Below are 26329 nucleotides of genomic sequence, written 5' to 3'. Positions count from 1 at the left end.
CCATCAATAGGAAGATGCTTTAGTTTCAGGTACTGTTTATTCATTCATTAACAGCTACTGAGAGTCTTCCAAGTATGAGGCCCTGTGCCAGGAACTCTGCATGGCTGTCTTCTAGAAACTTACATTCTGATGAGGAAAAGAGACATGCACACAAATTATGTATGAAATATTTTCTGTATGCAAACACTAAACATAGGTAAGGTTACTTCAGAGCATGGAAGAAAAGAGCAATGAGGTTTTGTCTTTTCCCTTCCACATGCATAATTTTTCATCATCCGTGTTCTCAAATTCTCTCATTATTGACAGCTGTGCTAATTCTTTTAGCAGATGCTCTAAAAATATGCAGTGACTAAGAAACATCTCTTTAGTCATGACCAGGGCACTCTATTTTGATCAAAAAAAGTTTGCATTTATTAATTCCAACTTTTGGAGGACAACATTATATATATTGTTCAGGAACTTTTTCAAAATATCTTGACAGCTTCCTGGTCAATACTAAGAGAAGACAAAGCTATTCTTTGTTACTTGGGCCTTCTCTTTCAGGTTTGGGTTCTTGCCTGGGAGAACTGCTTCATTTTCAGGATGCTGGTATAGGGTATGACCTCACTATTCAGGTGTGCTCCTGTTTTCTTGCACAGTATAGACAGTTTATACTTAAATTTCCATGAGTATTACTGTATAACACAATACTATACCACAATTATCATGTAATAATAACTCCATAATCTAGTTATCATATTAGTATTCTCTCCATTTATAAACATGATACAATTTCCTGATTACCTGTGTCTCCATGGAAATTTACTCAATGTCTGATTTCCTGACAATAGCTGTATTTTCTAGTCTGGAAGTAAAGGTTCCAAGATTTTTCACCATACAAATGAGTACATCTGTTCACACAGCAGAGACAAAGTAAACATATTTTTAATCTTCTTAGAATAGTAGGGAAGAAAAAGAAGCAACTTTAACCGAAGAGGGGAATTCATAGTTGAAATAGATAGGATTTGGTGTATACCAATGTCAAAGAGGAGTGAGTTGAGTTGTTCCAAAGACCTGAAACCTCCAGGTCTCAAAGACTGGTCCTCAAGAAGGATGACAGCTTCTGTCATCTTGTTTCAGAGTTTCCAACAACAGTGACATTGCATAGTATCCCATTGTCTGATGCTTTCCTGTTTCAACAGTTATAAAATCTTATGCACCCTGTTGATTGTAGAGATGACCATTTGCAAAAGCAAAAGTAACCTGGTACAGCTTTTTAAAAATTACAGTAAAAAGCTCCTCACAACACGGTATTGATCTCTGATTCAAAACAACTGTCATTTTCTAATTTAAACAGCTAAATTTCTACCCATAGCCTGTGATATTTTTAAGGCCAGAAAGTTATAGCTCAGTGTTTTACAAAGTAATGTTTTCTTGATGGGTTATTAAGTGAGGAGATTGACCTGGACACCTTAACAAGACACGAATATACATACATTTCCAGTATGTCTTTTCCAACTTGATGAAAGAAATCCAATAATAACATTGAGCCTGATGTCCTTAGCCTTTTAAAGCATTGAACGTGGAATAACTGTTTTGTAGAACTTAGTTTATTGGTTCACTCATTGAATGTCATGCATTATCATCATTTATGAACATGGTAGCCTAGTAGGGTATGAACCATATCTCATTTCTTTATTCCCTAGCACTTTGCACAGGATTAGGTACATAATGTTATGGTCTATTTGGTCTCTTGACTGTTAAGGTCTACAGAATAAATTTAAATAGTCAATTTATACCAGAACCTTCATAGTCCTTATGAAAACCTCAGGGTCTCAACACTTCTTTCTTTATACTTTCTTCTGCTTCTTTGTTCAGTGACTTTTTTTTTTTTTTTTGGTCTCTTCTCACTTCTTATCAAGCCATAAATTATTAAACACAACTGTTCAACTTCTCTTTACTGAAATTACATTTATTCATTGGAATCTAAAAATAAAAAAGAATGAATTAATTTTCCTTTGGCTCGAGTGCATATTATTTTTCTCACCATAAGTCACTTAACACAAAAGCTTACATTTTTTGGTGAGTCAAACCACAATAATGTTCCTTTTTTCTCTTCTATTGATCCCACCCACTTGAAAAAATACCACCAAACATAAAATTAAAATAGAATTGGTAGTAGGAGGATTAAGTTTATTAAAAATAAACTTGGATGCTGTGCAGATGCTTGTAGTCAGTGTCTAAGAGTGTAGGTCTATGAGCCGGCTCCAGGATGAGTACCACCCTTACACAGTGGAAGAGCCTGGTGACAAGGAACCTGCTTTGAAGCAGTTCTGAAGATGAAGTGGATGTGCTTTTACATGGAACTCCTGACCAAAACGGAAAACTCATCAGAGAATGTCTTACTGGAGAAAGTGAATCATCTAGTGAAGACGAATTTGAAAAAGAAATGGAAGCTGAATTAAATTCTACCATAAAAACAATGGAGGACAAGTTATCCTTTCTGGAAACAGAGTCTTCCTCAGGAACTAGAAATGTTGGAACATCTCTGACAAAGTACTATAATGATATATATTTTGATTCTGATTCTGAAGATGAAGACAAAACAGCACAGGTAATGAAGAAGAAAAAGAAAAAAATGACACAGGATTTCAACAAATGATGAGTTATTATGTGATCCTGAAAAAGATAACAGAGATCAGGCCTCGGTTGATGCACAAAGAAGAGGCTACCATGGTTTTGGAACACAGAGACCACATCCACCACAACAGCCTGTTCCGTATAGTGATGCTGTCTTGAATTGCCTTGCCTGCATGACCACCCTATGTCTTGATTGCCAAAGGCATGAATCATACAAGACAGTATAGAGCAGTGTTTGTGATGAATTGTTCTGTCAACAAAAAGGAGGTTCTAGGATACAAAATCCCAGAAAACAGGAAGAAAAGGCGAGGTCATAAGATGATAAGGTCTAACTATGAAGATGCTGCAGAGCTAACAGAGGCACAAGTGGAAATAAACTATCACCTGGGCATGTGCATGAATGTTCTCCTGAAGTGGCCACCTATGACAAGTATGAAGTCTTTCATTTTTTCAGAGTTTTAGCAAGTCATTCTTTTTTTTTTTTAAGATTTTATTTATTCATGAAAGACACAGAGAAAGAGAGAGAGATACAGAGACAGAGACAGAGGCAGAGAGACAGAGGCAGAGGGAGAAGCAGGCGCCAGGCAGGGAGCCCAACATGGGACTCGATCCCGGGTCTCTGGGATCACGCTCTGGACTGAAGTCGGCGCTAAACCGCTGAGCCACCCGGGCTGCCCAATGTTTATCTTTTTGGAAGAGAATGGTTGTCAACCTCCATCCCTCCACCTCATTTAGAAAAAATTTTCCCAGCTCTGATGGGACGGATTATTCATTCCCTTTTTGATGGGCATTTGGAAACTATGGGGCTTTTCATGTACTAAGCTCTTTAGAATTAAAATGTTCGGGAGTATACGTCAAAAAAAAAAAGAATAAACTTAATGAGTTGAATTAATGAGTTAAACTTAGTAGAGGCTATTACTGTATTTATGAACTGAAGGAATATTTCCATTTCTTGGAAGATATGCTTATACAATTAACATGTAGCCATAGAAGAAAAAAAATTTGGTATTCTCTTCACGTTATCACTTTCCAAAATATGCCTTTAGATTAATCTTACCTGGATCTACATCTCCACCCCTGCATCTTTATCTCTCTGTCTCTTTCTCTAGCTCATCCCCTTAAAGTCTATCATCCACTTTCTTCATCTCCAAAGTAGGAACACCGTGTAATAATAAAGTAATAAAGGACAATGTGAAGATTAAATTAAGTGAAGCAAAAGAAAGGTATTCTGTTTAATCTACATTAGTAGATAAATATATTTCTGTTACTTCCATTGTAGGAGTGTTTAGATTATAAGATACACAAAGGACAAATCTTACTTGGCAGCTGTCTTATAAATCCAGATAAGTTTGTTATGTATTTATTGAGGGATTTATAGTCTCTAGAGAATTTTCATGGTGAGTGTACTTCTTTTGAATTATTTTGCTCTTCCCCACTCCCTTCTCTGGTTAGTTGAATTCTCCATAGACAAATAATGTAGTTAGCTGGGTAGGTAAGATACAATTGAGTTCTCCTGGGATTTCTATAGTATGGATTCAACATTTACAGAAATTCAACTTAAAAATGAGAAATATTCATTAAGAAGAGAGTTATCTCTTCAAGTTTCCTCTTTAGAAATGATGGCTGTCTTAAGGTTTACCATGAATTATTACCTTTTCTTGCTGTATGTTTTAGGTCCATTTTCTCAGCCCAATGAGATTGCAATCACCCCAATGTCATTGTTGTGTCTGGTACATTGGTCTCTACAATGTTCTGATTTTGTGTGATGACAATGAAATGAGAGCAATAAAAATGAGTGTTTTAGTTTAAATGTCGTTAAATGATACAGTTTGGAGCTTAATTCATGGAAATTATGTTTGTGTCATTGTGAGATAAATTACATATATGGAGATCTATTTTAGAAACAAACGAAAAGCATTTTGGGGCAGTACTCTCTAAATTTTGATTGAAAAATACTCAGACACTAAAATAAATACTTAGAATAAAATTTTCTTTCTTTTTTTGTTTTATTTCATATGGTTTATTAGATACCCTTTATCACATTTAAGTGATACACTGCCACAAAACTGTTAACAATATATCTAAAGACCTATGAGATGAGGATATATGATATTTGAATAGGGAAATGCAATGGTTATTTAATTTAAATAAATGTCAGAGAATTTTATAGTACTTACTGTAGAGTAACAAATCATATTAAGTCATACTAAGAGACCATTATTTAAAAGTTATCATACCATAAGGATCCCTTCTGGTCTTGTAGTTTTGCCAGAAAACCACAATTAAAACATTCCAAGTTTCATGGAATATTGTAGTTGCTAATTATATGGAAGAGTAAGAAGTCTTTGAAATTGATAATAATATACATACAAATTTGTTTAAAATAAGTAAAAATGAGTATAAAATATCCAATTTTACCTTGTTACATTGGAGGTTTTCAGAAGAGCTGCTTTCACATGTACACATTTAATCTGAAAAATAACAAGGATTGATTAGTCGTTGAGTTTATGCTGTGCTAGAGAATTTATTGTAGGAACTTAGTTTTGAAATAAAACTGGGCAAGAAATATTTTTGAGAAATTGATAAAAAATATTTTGATAGCTTTTCTTTGAGAAATGAGAATATCTATTATCAAGAAGTGACAGACATGAAATACTATACCTAACCAGATCATTATTTATAAGTGCTCATAGTACTTTTACTTCATGTATACTCACACAGGAAGTTATTTTTCTCCTAGTAAAGTACTGATTTAAAAGGAAATTTTCAACTCAAATATGAAAAAATGTGTACATACTTCTGGACTCCATCAACTGACATCTCAACATTTATATTTTACTATATTTTCATGATAATAACTATGTTAAGCTGTAATTTTTTATGTATTCTTTCACAATTTTTTATGTACCATATTTTTCTGAATATTGTGTAAAATATTGCATAGGGTTCCCAGATTGGGATGTACACTATATATGATATACCTTTAAGGAACTTAGTACTATCAGAGAGGTGACTGTTTTCAAAAATCATCTATGGTAGTTGACTATTCTATATTTAGGAAACAATAGTAAAAGAGGAAATGGTGACAGGGAATATATATAAAATTTTTGAAGAGTTTTGTTGTAACTCATAAGCAATTGAATAATAATAAAAAAGTAAATGTAAAATAATTATAAGTTAATATGTGGAATAAGGTCATGGTGGTGATGGAATAGAATAAAATCAAGTGTATCATTAAACTTTCAACAAATGGTGCTGGAAAAATTGGACAACCATATGCAAAAAATGAACCTTGACCTTTATCACATACCATATATATATATTTTTTGGACGAGCTGGATTTTTATTTTTTATTTTTTTATTTTTATTTTTTAAATAAATTTATTTTTTATTGGTGTTCAATTTACCAACACACAGAATAACACCCAGTGCTCATCCCGTCAAGTGCCCCCCTCAGTGCCCATCACCCATTCACCCCCACCCCCTGCCCTCCTTCCCTTCCACCACCCCTAGTTCGTTTCTCAGAGTTAGGAGTCTTTATGTTCTGTCTCTCTTTCTGATATTTCCCACACATTTCTTCTCCCTTCCCTTATATTCCCTTTCACTATTATTTATATTCCCCAAATGAATGAGAACATACACTGTCCTTCTCCGATTGACTTACTTCACTCAGCATAATACCCTCCAGTTCCATCCACATTGAAGCAAATGGTGGGTATTTGTCGTTTCTAATGGCTGAGGAATATTCCATTGTATACATAGACCACATCTTCTTTATCCATTCATCTTTCGATGGACACCGAGGCTCCTTCCACAGTTTGGCTATTGTGGACATTGCTGCTAGAAACATCAGGGTGCAGGTGTCCTGGCGTTTTATTGCATCTGAATCTTTGGGGTAAATCCCCAGCAGTGCAATTGCTGGGTCGTAGGGCAGGTCTATTTTTAACTCTTTGAGGAACCTCCACACAGTTTTCCAGAGTGACTGCACCAGTTCACATTTCCACCAACAGTGCAAGAGGGTTCTCCTTTCTCCACATCCTCTCCAACATTTGTGGTTTCCTGCCTTGTTAATTTTCCCCATTCTCACTGGTGTGATGTGGTATCTCATTGTGGTTTTGATTTGTATTTCCCTGATGGCCAGTGATGCGGAGCATTTTCTCATGTGCTTGTTGTCCGTGTCTATGTCTTTGTGAAATTTCTGTTCATGTCTTTTGCCCATTTCATGATTGGATTGTTTGTTTCTTTGCTGTTGAGTTTAATAAGTTCTTTATAGATCTTGGATACTAGTCCTTTATCTGATACGTCATTTGTAAATATATTCTCCCATTCTGTAGGTTGTCTTTTAGTTTTGTTGACTGTTTCTTTTGCTGTGCAAAAGCTTCTTATCTTGATGAAGTCCCAATAGTTCATTTTTGCTTTTGTTTCTTTTGCCTTCGTGGATGTATCTTGCAAGAAGTTACTGTGGCTGAGTTCAAAAAGGGTGTTGCCTGTGTTCTCCTCTAGGATTTTGATGGAATCTTGTCTCACATTTAGATCTTTCATCCATTTTGAGTTTATCTTTGTGTATGGTGAAAGAGAGTGGTCTAGTTTCATTCTTCTGCATGTATCACATACCATATTAAAAGTTACCATAAAATATGAAGTATCATAAACCTAGGTTTAAAACTTTAAAATTATAAATATCGTAGAAGAAAAGGAGAAAAATCTCTGTGTATCTAACTAAGATAAAGATTTATTAGATACAACAGCAAAAGCATTATCCATGAAAGAAAAAAAAATTAGCCTTCATCAAAGGGGAAAAATCTACTCATCAAAAGATACTGCCAAGAAAGTAAAAAAGGCAAGCCCCAGATAAAGAGAAAATATTTGTACAACTCAAATTGATAAGGCTGCAGAATATATAGGTAACTCTGAAACTCAATAAGAAAATGAACAACAGGACAGCCCGCGGGGCTCAGCAGTTTAGCACCACCTTCAGACCGGGGTGTGATACTGGAGACCCAGGATCGAGTCCCATGTCAGGCTCCTTGCATGGAGCCTGCTTCTCCTTCTGCCTGTGTCTCTGCCTCTCTCTCTCTCTCTCTGTGTCTCTCATGAATAAATAATTAAAATCTTATTTTAAAAAAGAAAATGAACAACAACAAGACACAATAAAGAATGGCCAAGTCTATAAACAGGCATTTTACAAAAAACAATACACATATGGTTAATAAGCACATTAAAAATAATACTCAATACACTCAGTCATTAGAGAAATGCAAATTAAAACCCTAATGAGATATCCTTACATACCAATTGGAAAAAAATAGAAACATCTAACATTACATAGTGCTGATGAAGATGCAGAACAGATAGGAGTCTCACACACTATTGGTGTGAATATAAAATGTTACAGTTACTTGGTCCTCGGGCGCGGTCTGTGGAGCTTAGCGGACATGGCCAGCCACCTCGTGCTCTGTAACGGCGCCAAGATGCCCATCTTGGGGCTGGGCACCTGGAAGTCCCCTCCCGGCAAAGTGACCAATGCTGTGAAGCTCGCAATCGACCTTGGGAACCGCCACATCGACTGGGCTCACGTGTACCAGAATGAGAATGAAGTGGGCTTGGCCATCCAGAAGAAGCTCAAGGGGCAGGTGGTGAAGCGAGAGGACCTCTTCATCGTCAGCAAGCTGTGGTGCACACACCACAAGAAGAGCATGGTGAAGGGGGCCTGCTAGAAGACGCTCAGAGACCTGAAGCTCCACTACCTGGACCTCTACCTTATTCACTGGCCCACGGGCTTCAAGGCCGGGAAGGAGTATTTCCAACTGGATGGGGAAGGCAATGTGATTCCCAGTGACACCAGTTTTGTGGACACGTGAGAGGCCATGGAACAGCTGGTGGATGAAGGGCTGGTGAAAGCCTTCGGAGTCTCCAACTTCAACCATCTCCAAATTGAGATCTTAAACAAACCTGGCTTACAATATAAGCCTGCTGTTAACCAGATCGAGTGCCACACATACCTCACTCAGGAGAAGTTAATCCAGTACTGCCAAGCCAAAGGCATAGTGGTGACTGCTTATAGTCCCCTTGGCTCCCCCGACAGGCCTGGGCCAAGCCTGAGGACCCTTCCCTGTTGGAGCATCCCCGGATCAAAGCGATCGCAGCCAAGCACAATAAAACTACAGCCCGGGTTCTGATCCGGTTCCCCATGCAGAGGAATTTGGTCATGATTCCCAAGTCCATAACACCCGAACGCATTGCTGAGAACCTTCAGGTCTTTGACTTTGAGCTGAGCACCGTGGACATGACCACCTTACTCAGCTACAACCAGAACTGGAGGGTCTGTGCCTTGGTGAGCTGTGCCTCCCACAAGGATTATCCATTAACTGAGGAGTTCTGAAGCTGTTGGTGCCTGTCCGCCCAGGTGCCCCATGTCCCTCCTCCCGTAAGTAGCGTAGTGTGGCCTCTGCCCCTCGGTGGTGGGTCTGTGACCTGCTGACGGGCCCGTGAGGTGTTGGGTCTCAACAGCAGTATCAGTAGGTTAGAGTCTCTTCCAGTTTTGCCCTTCTTCTTGTCCAGCTCGGGAACGTAGGACCCTGGCACCCTTTTCTGACTAAGTTGAATCCACAAAGTTGAAATAGTGCCACTAACACCTGGATTTTGGCTACCAGGAATGGTAACCCTTTCATCCAGACCTCTTGCCTGAAATAATAAAGAGTTCTCTTGTGAACTTGAAAAAAAAAATGTTATAGCTACTTTAGAAAATAGGTTGGCAGTTTCTTCTAAAGTTATGCATGTATTCACCATAATTCCCAGCAACCTCACTCCTAGGTATTTATCCAAAAGAAATGAAAAACTGTGATCATCCAAAAACTTGCACATGAATGTTTATGGAAAATTGGAAATAATTCAAGTTCCTTCCCTGGTGAATGAATAAACTCAGATACATCATAGAATGGAATACTATTCAGGAATAAACAGAACAGACTGATATATACAACATGGATGAATTTCAAATGAATTGCATTAAATAAAAGAAAATAGACACATAAGGCTGCATAGGATATGATTCCATTTATATGACATTCTGGAAAAGGCAAAATATGTAAATGGAAAACAAATTAGTAGTTGCCAAAGGCTGAGGATGGGAAGGTATTGACTATAACAGGTATGCCCTACAACAGGGAATTTTTTGGATGATGGAAATGTTTCATATTTTCATTGCAGAGGTGATTGCATAACTATATGCATTTGTCAAAATTCATGGAACTGTATGATTAAAGGTGTGAACTTTACTGTATGTAAATTTTACCTCAATAAGCCTGACTCCCTGTCCTTCAAAAACAACGCTGCTTGGTTGTCATCGGTGTATCCAGGGATATGACTAATTATTTTGATAACTGGTGAAGCATATCACTTGGAAACCAAATAAATAGTTGTTGATAGGAAAATTTCTCTTCATGAACCTATTCCAGCTAATAAATATACAAAATAAGATAGAATAATACTATTTTGCCATTTTTAGAGATCTAGTCATTGGTCATCAATGGCCTCTGACATCACATAAGGAGAGACACAAAATATAGCCTCTTCCTGAGGAATACACATCCTCTATGCAGTAATTTTGCCAGAAAAAAAGAAAAAGTGAAATCAAATCAAGACTTTATATGCAACTAACCCAATTTTTGGGAAAATGTGGCAGATAGAAGAACATATTATAAAATACACTTTGTAGATAAAATCAGCAAAATCCAGACTGTGGAAACTCTATAGTTTTTCAAAAGTAAACTATAAGGGGAGGGAGGAACAAAAAAAAGATGGAAGGAAACTATAAGTAAAAAGAGAGACATAAAGGATACATTTCAATGTGCAAACCTTGTTTGGATCCTGATTCAAGCATACAAATGAAAAAAATGTTTAAGAGACCATGGGAAATTTGATCACTACCTAAATATTTCATGACAAGACATGGCAATTTTTTTTAAGTGATAACAATGGTTTAAGTTTTTTCATTTGGGGATAGACACCAGATTACCCATAAATGGAACTATGTGATTGGTGTTCTGGATATGCTTCAAAACAATTTGGAAATGGGGAACTGGGTCTAGGATACAGAAAAAAAAAAAAGATTGGCTATGAGCTGATAAGTGCTGAAGTTGAAGTTGAGTGATAATGGTTCTAAAGGTTGCTTTTATGATCCTGTCTCCATTTGTATATGTTTTATAATGTCTATAATGAAATATAAAAAAGAAAAGAAAGAAAGAGAAAAGAAGAAATGCAGGGAGAGAACAAGAAAAGATAGAAAAAAGAATAAAAATGTTCCTGCTGATGTCACAATAATATTGTACTTTAGAGATTACAGAACATTTTCATTCAATATTTCAGGCTAAAGAAACCACTTTTCTGCCAGACACAGGATACCTGCCATAGCTTGAGACCCAAACCAGCATAATACATATAAAAGATACTCAATAAACATTCATCAAAAAGATTAACAAAAAAAGAAGAAAGTACAAAAAGAGATTAAACTTAAGTAAATATGAGAATAATCCTTTTTCTGAGACAAGTAAGAAGTGAATGAACACATGCAAAGTTAGGTACTACTTTTAGGCAGTTGTGAAAAGTAGCTCATTGATCTGCCCAATGCGGACATTGTGGTCTTCTAAAAGTGGGCTGGAACTCTGCTGGGGCATGCAAGTGCAACGGGGAGTTTGAGAGGAATGTGGGTATTTGCTGTGGGCAACGGGCTGTGGATACCCTGGGGATATCCCAGGAGGAAACAGAAATTTATCAGTGTCAAGGCTCTTTAAAGTTATTATGTTTGTTTTATTTATAAAGGAACCCACGTCCCGGGAGAGATTTTATCTATACCCTTTTATGCAGCTCATTTTACCAGTTTCTTTCTTTCTTTCTTTTTTAAACCTATCCTACCTTCTAGGCCAACATTCAATTTCATTTTTTAAAATAAACTTTGGATGGATCTCTTGCCAAGGATATAGTCATTAAATCTTTACCAAATATTGTTAAAAAGCTATGGGAAAAGACAGCAATGTACCATGGCAAGAGATGATTGCATGGACATTTGTGCAGATTTCTTCACTGGAGTTTAGGTTTGTTCCATGTATTAACCCATGTAAAAAACAAAACAAAACAAAAAGCCAGATGAATTCATTTGGGACAAAACAGATAAACAAAACCAAACCAAACAAACCTTAAAAGACCAGTAGAGTCTGGGAATTTCTTCCTTCCCTCCCTGTACCTCCCCTTTCTTCCCTTCGGTTCCTTTTCTTCTTTTTCTTTTTCTTTTTTTTTCTTTCTTTCTTGAGTCTAGAAATTTCTCATATTTCAACCTGGGAAGGCACATAGATTTTCTGGAAGGGACACAAGGCTAATTGGTGGTCATGGTTACAGCCCAGGCTTTGGAGTCAGCAGGTAAGCTCTTATTGCTACATTGACCAGAAGAACCATGTGAGCAAGTGACTTAGATTCTTTGAGCCATGGTTTCCTTACGCAAACAGGAAAGTTACTGCAGGTTGATGGAGGAAAATAACAAATTTGGAGGCTGGAAAATAATCTGACTTGCTTAATACACAAAGTCAAAATTGACTTCCATTCTTTCTGCAAGGGGAATGGGACCATTTAATAAGAGAAAAGGCAGCATCAAAATGATAAATGACTGACATTTGAGTTTCAGTAAGAAACCCATGTCAATTTAGACTAAAAGCTTCTTAGACTCTGTTCCCATTTTTTTAAATGACAGAATGTTAAACATAGAATTTATGGATTAAGAATTCACCTATAAATTTCCTCACTTATAAAATGAGGATGACTGTGAGGATTAAATTAGATGAAGTGGAGCATATGTAGTGTACCATGTGTACATACTATTTTTGATCCTCAATAGATGTCATTGCAAATATTATGATATGCCTGCTGCTGCAAGCCTTAATCCAGTTTAGTAGATTTTGTGCCCAGAAATGATTACAAGGACACCAAGAAGAGTTTGAATAGCCTTTTTCTGAGGAAATTTCCCCATCACTTTCTGATGTTCCTTTCACAAGAGACTAGGCCCTTCCATCCGAAAGCTTAGATATAAGAGAGGGGGCGCGGCAAGATGGCAGAAGAGTAGGGTCCCCAAGACACCTGTCCCCACCAAATTACCTAGATAACTTTAAAATAATCCTGAAAACCTACAAATTCGGCCTGAGATTTAAAGAGAGAACAGCTGGAATGCTACAGAGAGAAGAGTTTGTGCTTCTAACAAGGTAAGAAGGCGGAAAAAAAGAAAAGAAAAAAATCAAGTGGGGAGGAGCCCCTGCAAAGAGCCGGCTAAGGCCAGGTGGCAAGAGCCTCCAGAACAGGAAAACCCAGCCGCGGAGAAGCAGGAACTTTTAAAAATCTGCACCGGATTCTTCCCGGAGGGAAAGATGTTCTCAGGGAACTCGGGCAGGATCCCAGGAGGGGCAGTGGAGCCCCCAGGTTCCCAGGGTCAATAAGGGGAAGTCTCCCCACCTCTCAGGCTGAGCACAGGAAAGAGCTGGAGTGCACACCCGGTGGGGCCTCGGGAGAAGCTCAGGCACCGGCTCCGCACAGAGAGGGCTATGGCCCGGAACACGATTCCAACAGTGCAGGCCCCATATCCCAGGGTGCCGGGGGACACAGCCTGGGATCCCCCAGGGACAGGCAGAGGCTGGGAGGGCCCAGGACAGCAAGGACGCCTTCCCCAGGTGTCCCCCAGCTGTGCAGGTCAGCTTCCCCGGCCCCCATGAGCATCCAGGCCAGCGCGGACTGGGAGCTGAGGTAATTACTGCGGGAGCTGACTCCAGGGCTGGAGAGCTGGCCACCGCCAGTGTGGTTGTTCCTCCTGCTGTCATCCTGTGCCTGGGATGGAGCGGGCCACCAGGGAACAGAGGCCTCTAGGGTAAACAGCTCCCACTGAGCTGAGCACCTGGCATGGGACGGGGCAGCTCCCCCGGGTACACACACCTGAGAACTAGCATAGCAGGCCCCTCCCCCAGAAGACCAGTTAGAAGGACAGGGGAAGAGCAAGTTCTTGACCCAGCAGCACTGGAAAGCTCCAGGGGAAGTCAAGGGGTTTACAATATATAGAACCAGAGGATACCCCTCCTTTTTTTTTTTTCTCTTCTTTTTTCTTCCTTTTTCTGGTACAACTTGTTTTTAGCCACTCTGCACTGAGCAAAATGACTAGAAAGAAGAACTCACCACAAAAAAAAAAAGAATCAGAAACAGTACTCTCTCCCACAGAGTTACAGAATTTGGATTACAATTCGATGTCAAAAAGCCAATTCAGGAGCACAATTATAAAGCTACTGGTGGCTCTGGAAAAAAGCATAAAGGATTCAAAAGACTTCATGACTGCAGAGTTTAGATCTGATTTGCAAAAATTAAAAAACAATTAAATGAGATGCTATCCAAACAGGAGGTCCTAACAGCGAGGGTTAATGAGGTAGAAGAAAGAGTGAGTGACATAGAGGACAAGTTGATGGCAATGAAGGGAGCTGAGGAAAGAAAAGAAAAACAATTAAAAGACCACGAGGAGAGGTTAAGGTAAATAAATGACAGCCTAAGAAGGAAAAAAATCTACATTTCATTGGGGTTCCAGAGGGTGCCAAATGGGACAGAGGTCCAGAAAGTGTATTTGAGCAAAACATAGCTGAGAACTTCCCTAACTCAAGGAGGGAAACAGGCATTCAGATCCAGGAGATAGAGAGACCTCCCCCTAAAATCAATGAAAACCATTCAACACCTCGACATCTAATAGTGAAACTTGCAAATTCCAAAGATAAAGAGAAAATCCTTAAAGCAGCAAGTGACAAGAGATTTCTAACTTATACGGGGAGAAATATTAGATTAACAGCAGACCTCTCCACAGAGACCTGGCAGGCCAGATATGGCTGGCAGGATATATTCAGGGTCCTAAATGAGAAGAACATGCACCCAAGAATACTTTATCCAGCAAGGCTCTCATTCAAAATGGAAGGAGAGACAAAGAGCTTCCAAGATAGGCAGAAACTGAAAGAATATGTGACCACCAAACCAGCTCTGCAAGAAATATTAAGGGGGACTCTGTAAAAGAAAGAGGACACCCAAAGATAACCCACAAAAACAGGGACTGAATGGGTATTATGATGACACTAAATTAATATCTTTCAATAGTAACTCTGAATGTGAATGGGCTTAATGATCCCATCAAAAGGTGCAAGGTTTCAGATTGGATAAAAAAGCAAGACCCATCTATTTGCTGTCTACAAGAGACTCATTTGAGACTTAAGGACACCTACAGCCTAAAAATGAAAGGTTGGAGAACCATTTACCATTCAAATTGGTCCTCAAAAGAAAGCTGGGGTAGCAATCCTCATACCAGATCAATTAAAGTTTATCTCAAAGACTGTAGTAAGAGATGAAGAGGGACACTATATCATCCTTAAAGGATCTATCCAACAAGAGGACCTAACAATCATGAATATTTATGCCCCTAATGTGGGAGCTGCCAAGTATATCAATCAATTAATAACCAAAGTTAAGACATACTTAGATAATAATACAGTTATACTGGGAGACTTGAACACGGCACTTTCTACAAATAACAGGTCTTCTAGGCACAACATCTCCAAAGAAACAAGAACTTTAAATGATACACTGGATCAGATGGATATCACAGATATTTACAGAACTTTGCATCCAAACACAACTGAATACACATTCTTCTCAAGTGCATGTGGAACTTTCTCCAGAATAGACCACATATAATAGGGTCACAAATCAGGTCTTAATCATACCAAAAGATTGGAATTGTCCCCTGCATATTTTCAGACCATAATGCTTTGAAACTAGAACTCAATCACAAGAAGAAATTTGGAAGAAACTCAAACACATGGAGGTTAAAGACCACTCTGCTTAAAGATGAAAGGGTCAACCAGGAAATTAGAGAAGGATTAAAAAGATTCATGAAAACTAATGAAAATTAAGATACAACCATTCAAAATCTTTGGGATACAGCAAAAGCAGTCCTGAGAGGGAAATACACCACAATACAAGCATCCCTCAAAAAACTGGAAAAAACTCAAATACACAAGCTAACTTTGTACCTAAAGGAACTGGAGAAGGAACAGCAAATAAAGGCTATACCCAGCAGAAGAGAGTTAATGAAGATTCGAGCAGAACTCAATGAATTAGAGACCAGAAGAACTGTAGAACAGATCAACAAAACCAGGAGTTTTTTCTTTGAAAGAAATAATAAGGTAGATAACCATTAGCCAGCCTTATTAAAAACAAAAGAGAAAAGACTCTAATTAGTATAATCATGAATGAAAAAGGAGAGATCACCACCAACACTAAGGAAATACAAACGATTTTAAAAACATATTATGAGCAGCTATATGCCAATAAATTACACAATCTAGAAGAAATGGATGCATTTCTGGAAAACCACAAACTACCAAAACTGGAACAGGAAGAAATAGAAAACCTGAACAGGCCAATAACCAGGGAGGAAATTGAAGCAGTCTTCAAAACCTCCCAAGACACAAAAGTCCAGGGCCAGATGGCTTCCCAGGGGTATTCTATCAAACGTTTAAAGAAGAAACAATATCTATTCTACTAAAGCTGTTCTGAAAGATAGAAAGGGATGGAATACTTCCAAACTCATTCTATGAGGCCAGCATCACCTTAACTCCAAAACCAGACAAAGACCCCACCAAAAAGGAGAATGATAGACCAATATCCCTGATGGACACAGATGCAAAAATTCTCAACAAGATACTAGCCAATAGGATCCAACAGTACATTAAGAAGATTATTCACCATGACCAAGTGGGGTTTATCCCCAGGATGCAAGGCTGGTTCAACACTCGTAAAGCAATCAATGTGATAGATCATATCAACAAGAGAAAAAACAAGAACCATAGGATCCTCTCAATAGATGCAGAGAAAGCATTTGACAAAATACAGCATCCATTCCTGATCAAAACTCTTCCAAGTGTAGGGATAGAGGGAACATTCCTCAGCATCTTAAAAACCATTTTTGAAAAGCCCACAGCAAATATCATTCTAAATGGGGAAACACTAGGAGCCTTTTCTCTAAGATCAGGAACACGACAGAGATGTCCACTCTCACCACTGCTATTCAACATAGTACTAGAAGTCCTAGCCTCAGCAATCAGGCAACAAAAAGAAATAAAAGACATTCAAATTGGCAAAGAAGAAGCCAAACTATCCCTCTTCGCAGATGGCATGATATTGTACATAGAAAACCCAAAAGACTCTACCCCAAGATTGCTGGAACTCATACAGCAATTTGGCAGTGTGGCAGGATACAAAATCAATGCCCAGAAGTCAGTGGTATTTCTATACACTAACAATGAGACTGAAGAAAGAGAAATTAAGGAGTCAATCCCATTTACAATTACACCCAAAAGCATAAAATACCTAGGAATAAACCTAACCAAAAAGGAAAAGGATCTATACCCTAAAAACCACAGAACACTTCTGAAAGAAATTGAGGAAGACACAAAGAGATGGAAAAATATTCCATGCTCATGGATTGGAAGAATTAATATTGTGAAAACGTCAATGCTACCCAGGGAAATTTATACATTTAATGCAATCCCTTTCAAAATACCATGGACTTTCTTCAGAGAGTTGGAACAAATCATCTCAAGATTTGTGTGGAATCAGTAAAGATCCCGAATAGCCTGAGGAATATTAAAAAAGAAAACCATAGCTGGGGGCATTGCAATGCCAGATTTCAGGTTTTGTACTACGAAGCTGTGATCATCAAAACAGTGTGGTACTGGCACAAAAACAGACACATAGACCAATGGAACAGAAGAGAAGCCATAAATGACCCCTCAACTCTATGGTCAATTAATATTTGACAAATCAGGAAAGAGTATCCACTGGAAAAAGAACAGTCTCTTCAGTAAATGGTGCTGGGAAAATTAAGCACATTAAGCACATGCAGAAGAATGAAACTAGACCATTCTCTTACACCATACACAAAGATAAACTCAAAATGGATGAAAGATATAAATTTAAGACAAGAATCCATCAAAATCCTAGAGAACACAGGCAACACCCTTTTTGGACTTGGCCACAGCAACTTCTTGCAAGATACATCTATGAAGGCAAGGGAAACAAAAGCAAAAATGAATTGTTGGGACTTCATCAAGATAAAAAGCTTTTGCACAGCAAAAGAAACAGTCAACAAAACTAAAAGACAATCTACAGAATGGGAGAAGATATTTGCAAATGACATATAAGATATAGGGCTAGTATCCAAGATCTATAAAGAACTTATTAAACTCAACAGTAAAGAAACAAACAATCTCCAATCATGAAATGGGCAAAGGACACAAACTGAAATCTCACAGAGGAAGACATAGACATGGCCAACAAGCACATGAGAAAATGCTCCGCATCACTGGCCATCAGGGAAATACAAATCAAAACCACAGTGAAATACCACCTCACACCAGTGAGAATGGTGAAAATTAACATGACAGTAAACAACAAATGTTGGAGAGGATGTGGAGAACAGGGAACCCCCCTGCACTGTTGGTGGGAATGTGAACTAGTGCAGCCACTCTGGAAAACTGTGTGGAGGTTCCTCAAAGACTTAAAAAATAGACCTGCCCTATGACCCAGCAATTGCACTGCTGGGGATTTACCCCAAAGATACAGATGCAGTGAAACGCCGGGACACCTGCACCCCGATGTTTATAGTACCAATGTCCACAATAGCCAAACTGTGGAAGGAGCCTCGGTGTCCATCGAAAGATGAATGGATAAAGAAGATGTGGTCTATGTATACAATGGAATATTACTCAGCCATTAGAAACGACAAATACCCACCATTTGCTTTGACGTGGATGGAACTGGAGGGTATTATGCTGAGTGAAGTAAGTCAGTCGGAGAAGGACAAACATTATATGGTCTCATTCATTTGGGGAATATAAAAATTAGTTAAAGGGAATAAAGGGGAAGGAGAGGAAATGAGTGGGAAATATCAGTGAGGGTGACAGGACATGAGAGACTCCTAACTCTGGGAAATGAACAAGATGTGGTGGAAAGGGAGGTGGGTGGGGGGTTGGACTGACTGGGTGATGGGCGCTGGGGGCGGGGGGGGGGGGGACACTTGACCAGATGAGCATGAGTGTTATGCTATATGTTGGCAAATTGTACTCCAATAATTTTTTTTAAAAGGAGATTACACAGGGATACACCTAAGTGATTCATAATGAATTTTTCCTGAGAACAAATTTTGATGAAGAAAGGTAGGGCACAGAGGATGAGGATACTATGCCTTGGATAGAGTAGCAGCCGCTTCTCCCTGCCCATCACTCCCCAGAGAAGACAAGGTCAGGAAAAGGGAGACCATTCAGGGAAGCTTGTTGCCTAGTCAGTGTGATGTCAATGCATTTTGAAGAACTGATGTAGAGCCATTAACTAACCAGAATGGTTTTAGCTGCTGTTTTCAGTAGACCCAACCAGGAAGTAGGCAGATGCACCCTGTCTATTGTGCCCTTTCCACAATGCAGGTACTCAGCACTGGCTTTGCTGAGAGAATAGAAATGCAACAGCAGAAACCCCAGAAACTCGTTTTCAAGGGATGTATTAAAATTCAGATTGACTGACAGAATAGAGGAGAAGTTGAAAAAGAAAAACAACTCCTCCCCTGATTTGTCCCCACATTCAAACTCCCGGAGTTGGACTAACTTTGAAACAGACTTGAGCCCATGCACAACCAAAGTGTCAAATAGAAAATATTTCACCAACTTGTGGATTCTGATTCTATGGCTAAAGCAGTTTTGGCACCACCCTTTTCAATCCCTATTTCATGAACATTGATTAGTTGCCTGCTTTAAATTCCTTCCCCCATAACAATTACACATAAAAGTAAAAGTGATAATCACTGCAAGAAGATGCAGAAATTTTCTTCCTCTTAAAAGAAAGGGCAGCATTGTTAAAAAAAAACAACCCAACAAACACTAATTAGTTGGATAAAATTACAAATTCATCAGAGTTAAAATGTTCTCCACCAGGAGAAAATGCAATTCAACATATGGTATTGGAAATATGCAAAAAAGGATTTTCCTGTGCTATTTTCTGCAGTTGGGAGTTTGGCCTTAGATTATTTGTGGGTTTCCAAGTATTTGAATTATGCAAGCTGGTTGACTGAGTGGCCTCAAGCATTCAGGAGACAAGCTTTTTCAGCTCATAATAAAAAATGAGTTTCTTTGCAAATGTATATCAAAATCTGCAGTTTCAATTTTCAGCAATTTTGGGGAATGTAAGAAACTTTTTTCAGTTAAATTTATATGCTCAGAGTTGCTTAACATGGAGATTGCCTAAAGCAAAAAAAAGAGAGAGAGAGAGACAGTACAACATGAAGATGGATATCTTGAAAATGGTCTTCAAATTAAAAAATAAATTTAAGAATAATGTCAGATGAGCCTAGTTTTGAGTATTTATTCATCTTGTTATAATTTTAAGCATATGTCTTTACACTTGAAATTAGCAAATGCCTAATGTACAAAATAACTGACGAATAGAGCTGTAGACATTGATAATATTCCAAGAACATTTAGCACTTCTCAGTGAAGGCCTATTCTATTTTGTAGCCTATCAAAAGTTAAAATAGGGAATGATGAGTGTAAATGTATTTCCTCATCTTACTGTTATTTCTACAAAGTCTACATTTAAAATATTCACCCAAAATCTTGCTCTGAAATAGCATTTCTTATGTCAGAGTTTTATATTTCTGAGTTAATGTTCTTAAAACTCTTAGGATGTCTTGCCATGGAACATTCCCTAAGGCAATCAAACCAAGGCTTTGGGGAACTCATTCAGATTTAAAAAAAAAAATTTCCTCATAATGTAAAATCATTTGTTTGATTTTGGTTTATATATTTGATTCAATTTTAGCTATGGTTTTGAGGTCACCTTTACCTTTTGCCTGTGGGTGAAGAATTACATAAATAATAGTTGTATCTTCAGAATGTATATATTGTGCATGATTACTTAGCAATAATAATTAGCATAACGTTTAGACTTCTGAATAAAAATATATATTTATTTTTCAAGACCAAAGGGACTATATCAACTTCACTCAGGTTTTCATCCATTTTACCAAAGGGAGTTGCTTGTGTGAATTGCATTCTCCAACATATACTGGACCATTTCTCTTCCTTTCACTAACACCCCTGACTTCTGTTTTTTACTTTACTTTTAACCAAGGCCGAATGAAAGGTCTGATGACATAATAGTTTGTCAAAAAGTCATAGAATTTTCCCTGAGCACAACTTCAGTTTTATATTATTTAGAGCTCTTTAGTATTAATGTGACAGAAAATCCAACCGCAAGTGTTTTAAGCAAAAAGTTAGTCTTTTGGCTTATGTAACTGTTAAGTCTCAAGGGTGGTGTTGCATCAAAGGATTCTGACTGAACTCAAAATCTTCCCAGAGAACCTAGCCTTTCTTTGTTGCTTCTCTGGCTCACTTCTTTATGTGGACTTTCTTATTCTGCCAGTGGTGGCATATGTCACACCAACTCTATATCCACTTCACTCAAGTCCTGTAGGAAATAATGTGTGCTTTTACCTCATGAGTTTCAGCCAAAGTCTTCTTGGTCTTAGGTTTCTTGACTGGGTCATATATACATCCTTGAAACAACTGCTGTGGCCAAGAGAACACAAAGCATGGATGGGTTTAAATTGACTAGGGCCAGATATTTGCAAATGACCTATCAGATAAAGGGCTAGTCTCCAAGATCTATAAAGAACTTCTTAAACTCAACAGCAAAGAAACAAACAATCCAATCATGAAATGGGCAAAGGACACGAACCAAAATTTCACAGAGGAAGACATAGACATGGCCAATAAGCACATGAGAAAATGTTCTGCATCATTGGCCATCAGGGAAATACAAATCAAAACCACAGTGAAAATATCAGTGAGGGTGACAGAACATGAGAGACTCCTAACTCTGGGAAATGAACAAGGGGTAGTGGAAAGGGAGGTGAGTGGGGGGTTGGGGTGACTGGGTGACAGGCACTGAGGGGGGCACTTGATGGGATGAGCATGGGTGTTATGCTATATGTTGGCAAATTGAACTCCAATAAACAAATTAAAAAAAAAACCTGACATTTCTAAATAAATAAATAAATAAATAAAGTAGGGCCCAAATCTGGGGTCATGGTAGAGGACAATTTCCTCAGAAGTCCTTGGCTGAAAATATGAAAATGATGGCAATCGCCAGAAGAAATATAGATTCAATGGCCAAAAGAACATCTTTTCATGAAGGTTCTATCTTACACATTTTTATTAAGCTATATTTTAATTTTATTACTTTCAATATGTTCTGTACTTTTGGTTTTGGTTTCTTATAATACAAAAACTATTTATAGAGTTTTAAAATATCCAAGTAGTGGTATATATTAGTTTGCTTAGATTACTAACAAAATACCACAGACTGAGTGGCCAAAACAACAAAAATTAATTTTCTTACTGTTCTGGAGATTGGAAACTGAAGATCAATGTACCAGCAGGACTGGTATCTGGTGAAGGCTCTCACCTTGGGTGGCAGATGGCCACCTTATCTCTTGTGCTTCTATGATTTTTCCTTGGTGTGTGTGGTACATGTGGAGAGAACAAGAGAACAAGGGAGCTCTCTGGTGTCTCTTCTTATGAGGACACTAATTCTATTAAATCAGGACCCACTCTTATAACTTCATTTAAACTTAATTTTTTCCTTAAAGGCCTCATCTCCAAATATAGCTACATTGGGGGTTAGAGCTTTGGCATATGAATTTGAGGGGCATAAACATTCAAACCAAAACATTTTTTAAATTCTAATTTATATTATTATTAATTTCTAGATTTTTTTTCAGGCTAACCATAGTGTGGCGGTTAAAAAGACAAATTCTGAGGGGATCCCTGGGTGGCTCAGTGGTTTAGTGCCTGCCTTCGGCTCAGGGCATGATCCTGGAGTCCCAGGATCGAGTCCCACATCAGGCTCCCTGCATGGAGATTCCTTCTCCCTCTGCCTGTGTCTCTGCCTCTCTCTTTCTCTCTCTCCCTCTCTCTATGTCTCTCATGAGTAAATAAATAAAATCTTACAAAAAATAAAGACAAACTCTGAGTCACTTTACTTTGATGCCACTTCCCGCTTGTGAATTTCACTTGAGCATTTCACTTAATACCCCTGTATTTGGTCTCCTTAACTGCAAAATAACAGAGGAGAGTATGGGGGGAGGGTGAAATAAAGGGAACCAAGAGTACACTTATTATGAGCAAGACTATAGAATTATTAAATCATTATATTGTACACCTGGAACTGATACAACACTGTATGTTAATCATACGTCAACAAAAAAATAACAGTCCCTACCTTACTGGGTTTTAGAGGATGAAAGTGTACTTAAAACTGTTCCTGGCACATAGGAAATGATTAACAAATATCTCTTCTTTTCCTCCTCTTTCATATTTACGTAATTCTTCCCTTTTTCTTCATTTTTATTCAACTGGAATCTACTACTTCTATTTTTTAGGATTTGTTGAGTTTTTCTTCATTGTGTCACATTTGGTAATGTTTATAAATGTTTGATACACTCTTCAAAGACAAGTATAGTCTTTTACTAATGAAGCTTTAAATAAGCATAAATTGCTCACCCTTATTACATATTTAAAGGTATTAATTCTATGAATTTCTGGTAATTGTGCTTTATATATTTTGATTGAATATTGTTTTTCACCTGAAGTACTATGCCAGTTTGGGAAAATAAGAAAGGTCAACAGCAGGCCAAAATTCCTTTCTTTCTTCTCTCAGGGATGTTCAGGAAGGAAGAATGATCCAGGCCAGTCTTCTGTATGCATGCTAATAATCATATCTGATTCAGATAGTAATGCTAATACTAGTGAAAAGATAACAAAGTTCTTATCTATGAAACAATTTTAAGTGGATATACTTGTTGTGGTAGGTCAAATAACGGCTCTCCGAAGATGTCCATGACTCAATGTCTGGAATCTGTCTTGGTTATTGATACATGAGAAAAAAGACTCTGCATGCGTAATTAAGGTTATGGAACTTAAAATCAGGCAATTATCCTGGATTAGCTAGGTGGGCCCAATCTAGTCATAAGAGACCTTAAAAACAGAACTTTTTGTAGATGGCATGAGATGCAACAGAAGAAGGTAGAAATGATGCAACAGAAGGGAAAGTTAGGCTGATTCTGTAAGTGTGAGAAAAATCATTGCTAGAGTTCTGCAACATGGAGGCTGTGTGTGATGACTGGAGAGTTGCCTTTAGTTGCTAAGGGACTCCCCTACCTGACATCCAGCAAAGAAATGGGGACCTTGGGACGCCTGAGTGGCTTAGTGGTTGAGCATCTGCCTGTGGCTCAGGGCGTGATCCTGGGATCCCGGATTGGGTCCCACATTGGGCTCCTTGCGGGGAGCCTGTTTCTTCCTCTGCCTGGGAGAGATTCTTCCTTAGAGCCTTAAGAGAGGAATCTATCTATCTGACACCTTGATTTTAACCTTGTAAGACCCTCTGACTTCTGACCCAGAGAAACTGTAACATAATACATTTGTATTGTTTGAAACTGACATCTGTGTGGTAATTTGTTGTGGCAGCAATAGAAAACTAACATGCCTGGATTGCCTCTGTTGCTTAATTTTAAATACATACAGAATTGTGGGAGCACCGCTGTCTGGAGAATGAGATATAAAATTGAGAAGTACCATAAACAAAACAATATCTCCACACACATTTCTCAAAAAACACTCCAGATTAACTCTGAAATCAGAATGTAGGATAATGAGAAGGAATTTAATTGGGTATTGAGTCTGACAGCATCAAACTTCTCCCAAGGAAGAATGTTTGCCTGTGCCTTGTGTTTGCTGTATCTTATCATTTATTAGGAAAATTGAGTATTAGAAAGATATATGATTCATGTGAATCTGATTTGACAATTAAGCCATTTATGCTACCACACAGCTATGTCCTCTTTCCCAGTAATGACTGTTATTATAAATTGTCTATTTGTATCATGTAATAATGTATTATGTAAATTCAAATTCTTTTTAATATTTAAACCTTAGTTTTTATTCCTATTAATTTTATTATCTATATTTTTCAGATATGTCTTTATCCATCCTTTCTTCAGCCTTTTTTAAGTAGGCTCCAACATGGGGCTTGAACTCACAATCCTGAGATCAAGTCCTGAGTTGAGATCAAGAGTCAGATGCTTAACCAACATTGGCCACCCAGGTACTCCTACCCATCCATCCCTTTATTTTTGACATTTCTACATCCCTATTTTCAGATGTCTCATCTGTTGCATGTAGTTGATCTGTTTTTTAATGCAATAGTGTCTTTTTCTATTAATATGTAAGTTTTTTTCTTTCTACTAGTATAATAAATACAGTTTGCCTAATATCTGTCACTGAACTTGTTTTCTGTTCTAGGATTTCCTTGCTATCACTTTGTTTTCATTATGGAAACGTATTGTGATTGTTTTAACTTTTTGTTTGCCTCTCCTTAAGAAAAATGTGATGTTTACAGTTTTTTTAAATTCATTCATCTTTGTGATTTTAAGTAAAATATGCAAGCCATTATGTATTGAGTCTTTTTATTATAAAATCGAAACAATGACTATTGACTCCACAAGAAAAGATGAAAGAATTTTCTCATGACATGATATTATGAAGTGTATTTGGCATAAAAATTATTTTACTAGAGATGTAATGTGAGTAGAACCTCTTGACTTTCATATTTATTATTAATGTCAGTTTGTTGTAAGATATTTCTCTAAAAAAATAAAAATAAGGGAGAACAGTTTGCAAGGCAATCATATGACATGTAGTTTTCCATTGCCAATATATTGACATAATACCTCTTTTCTTATCATGAAGCAAGGAGCAATAACAATGTGGTACTGTGTAAGTTGGCTTCTTTTCAATGCATTAAATGAGAGACAGATTCTGAATTTGCTTTGGCATTAATGAAATGTTTCTAGACTACATTAATAGACTAGACTGACTTTTGTGATTCTTGGTTTCTCACAGATCAATCTCTCAGGTGATGATTTATCAGAAAATGTAACAAACCTGGGCTAAATTATGATCCACAAATCCACTGCCAGAATGTTGTCCTTAAGGAAGTAGTTTATAGAATTTTTTTTATAGCCTCCACCTGTGAGTTTTGGGATTCTGAAAGAGGGCACTATAATTTAATAAAAGTAACATTTCAGAGAGAAAGTCTAAGTAAAAATTCCTAAATGCAGATGCTGCTTAGAAATCTTCATTGTTTCCTCATTGTCTATAAAATTAAAAATCCTTAATGTATTTGTAAAGATTCTTTTTAAGATGTAGGCCTGTTTCAATCACATTCCCACTAATTCCCACTTATGTAGTTTTGAATTCCACTACATCCAACATCCCCTCATTCCCATCATACAAAAAAAAAATCACACCTCTTCACCTTTATCCACGCTGGTGGATCCTCCACGTAGAATGCCCTTTTTTCTTCAATCCTTTCCATGGAGAAGTCCTATAAATCCTTTAAGAGCCAACTCTATAAAAAAAAAAAAAAAAAAAAAAAAAGCCAACTCTATGAAACCTTCCTACTTTTCACTCAAAATTAATTCATTTTTTCCTTTAATGTATTTATATCATCTTTTATATGCTTCTCTTTTATGCACAGATCA

At 37.6% G+C, this 26329-nt stretch overlaps 1 long non-coding RNA gene and 2 pseudogenes across 4 annotated transcripts; 2 read left to right on the top strand and 1 right to left on the bottom strand.

Annotated features, from left to right (window-relative positions):
- On the bottom strand, positions 1-25953 carry LOC111091491. 4 transcript variants are annotated; one of them, XR_005375502.1, is made up of 7 exons: positions 22129-25953; positions 21222-21296; positions 5038-5090; positions 4272-4371; positions 1016-1965; positions 784-890; positions 1-126 (listed from the first exon to the last, which is right to left on the bottom strand). It is a non-coding gene; the product is annotated as an uncharacterized LOC111091491 (long non-coding RNA). The 4 variants fall into 4 exon arrangements; XR_005375501.1 differs by lacking the exon at positions 4272-4371; XR_005375503.1 differs by lacking the exon at positions 4272-4371 and having other exon boundaries at positions 21222-21293.
- Positions 2236-2778, top strand: LOC111091490 (annotated as a pseudogene).
- LOC100684219 lies at positions 8055-9001 on the top strand (annotated as a pseudogene).
- Positions 25954-26329: the final 376 nt, after the last annotated feature.

The sequence above is a fragment of the Canis lupus genome, chromosome 21 (assembly GCF_011100685.1).
Source record: "Canis lupus familiaris isolate Mischka breed German Shepherd chromosome 21, alternate assembly UU_Cfam_GSD_1.0, whole genome shotgun sequence".
NCBI lineage: Eukaryota > Metazoa > Chordata > Mammalia > Carnivora > Canidae > Canis > Canis lupus.
Note: the sequence above shows the minus strand (reverse complement) of the source record. Positions and strands in the feature narration are given on the sequence as shown.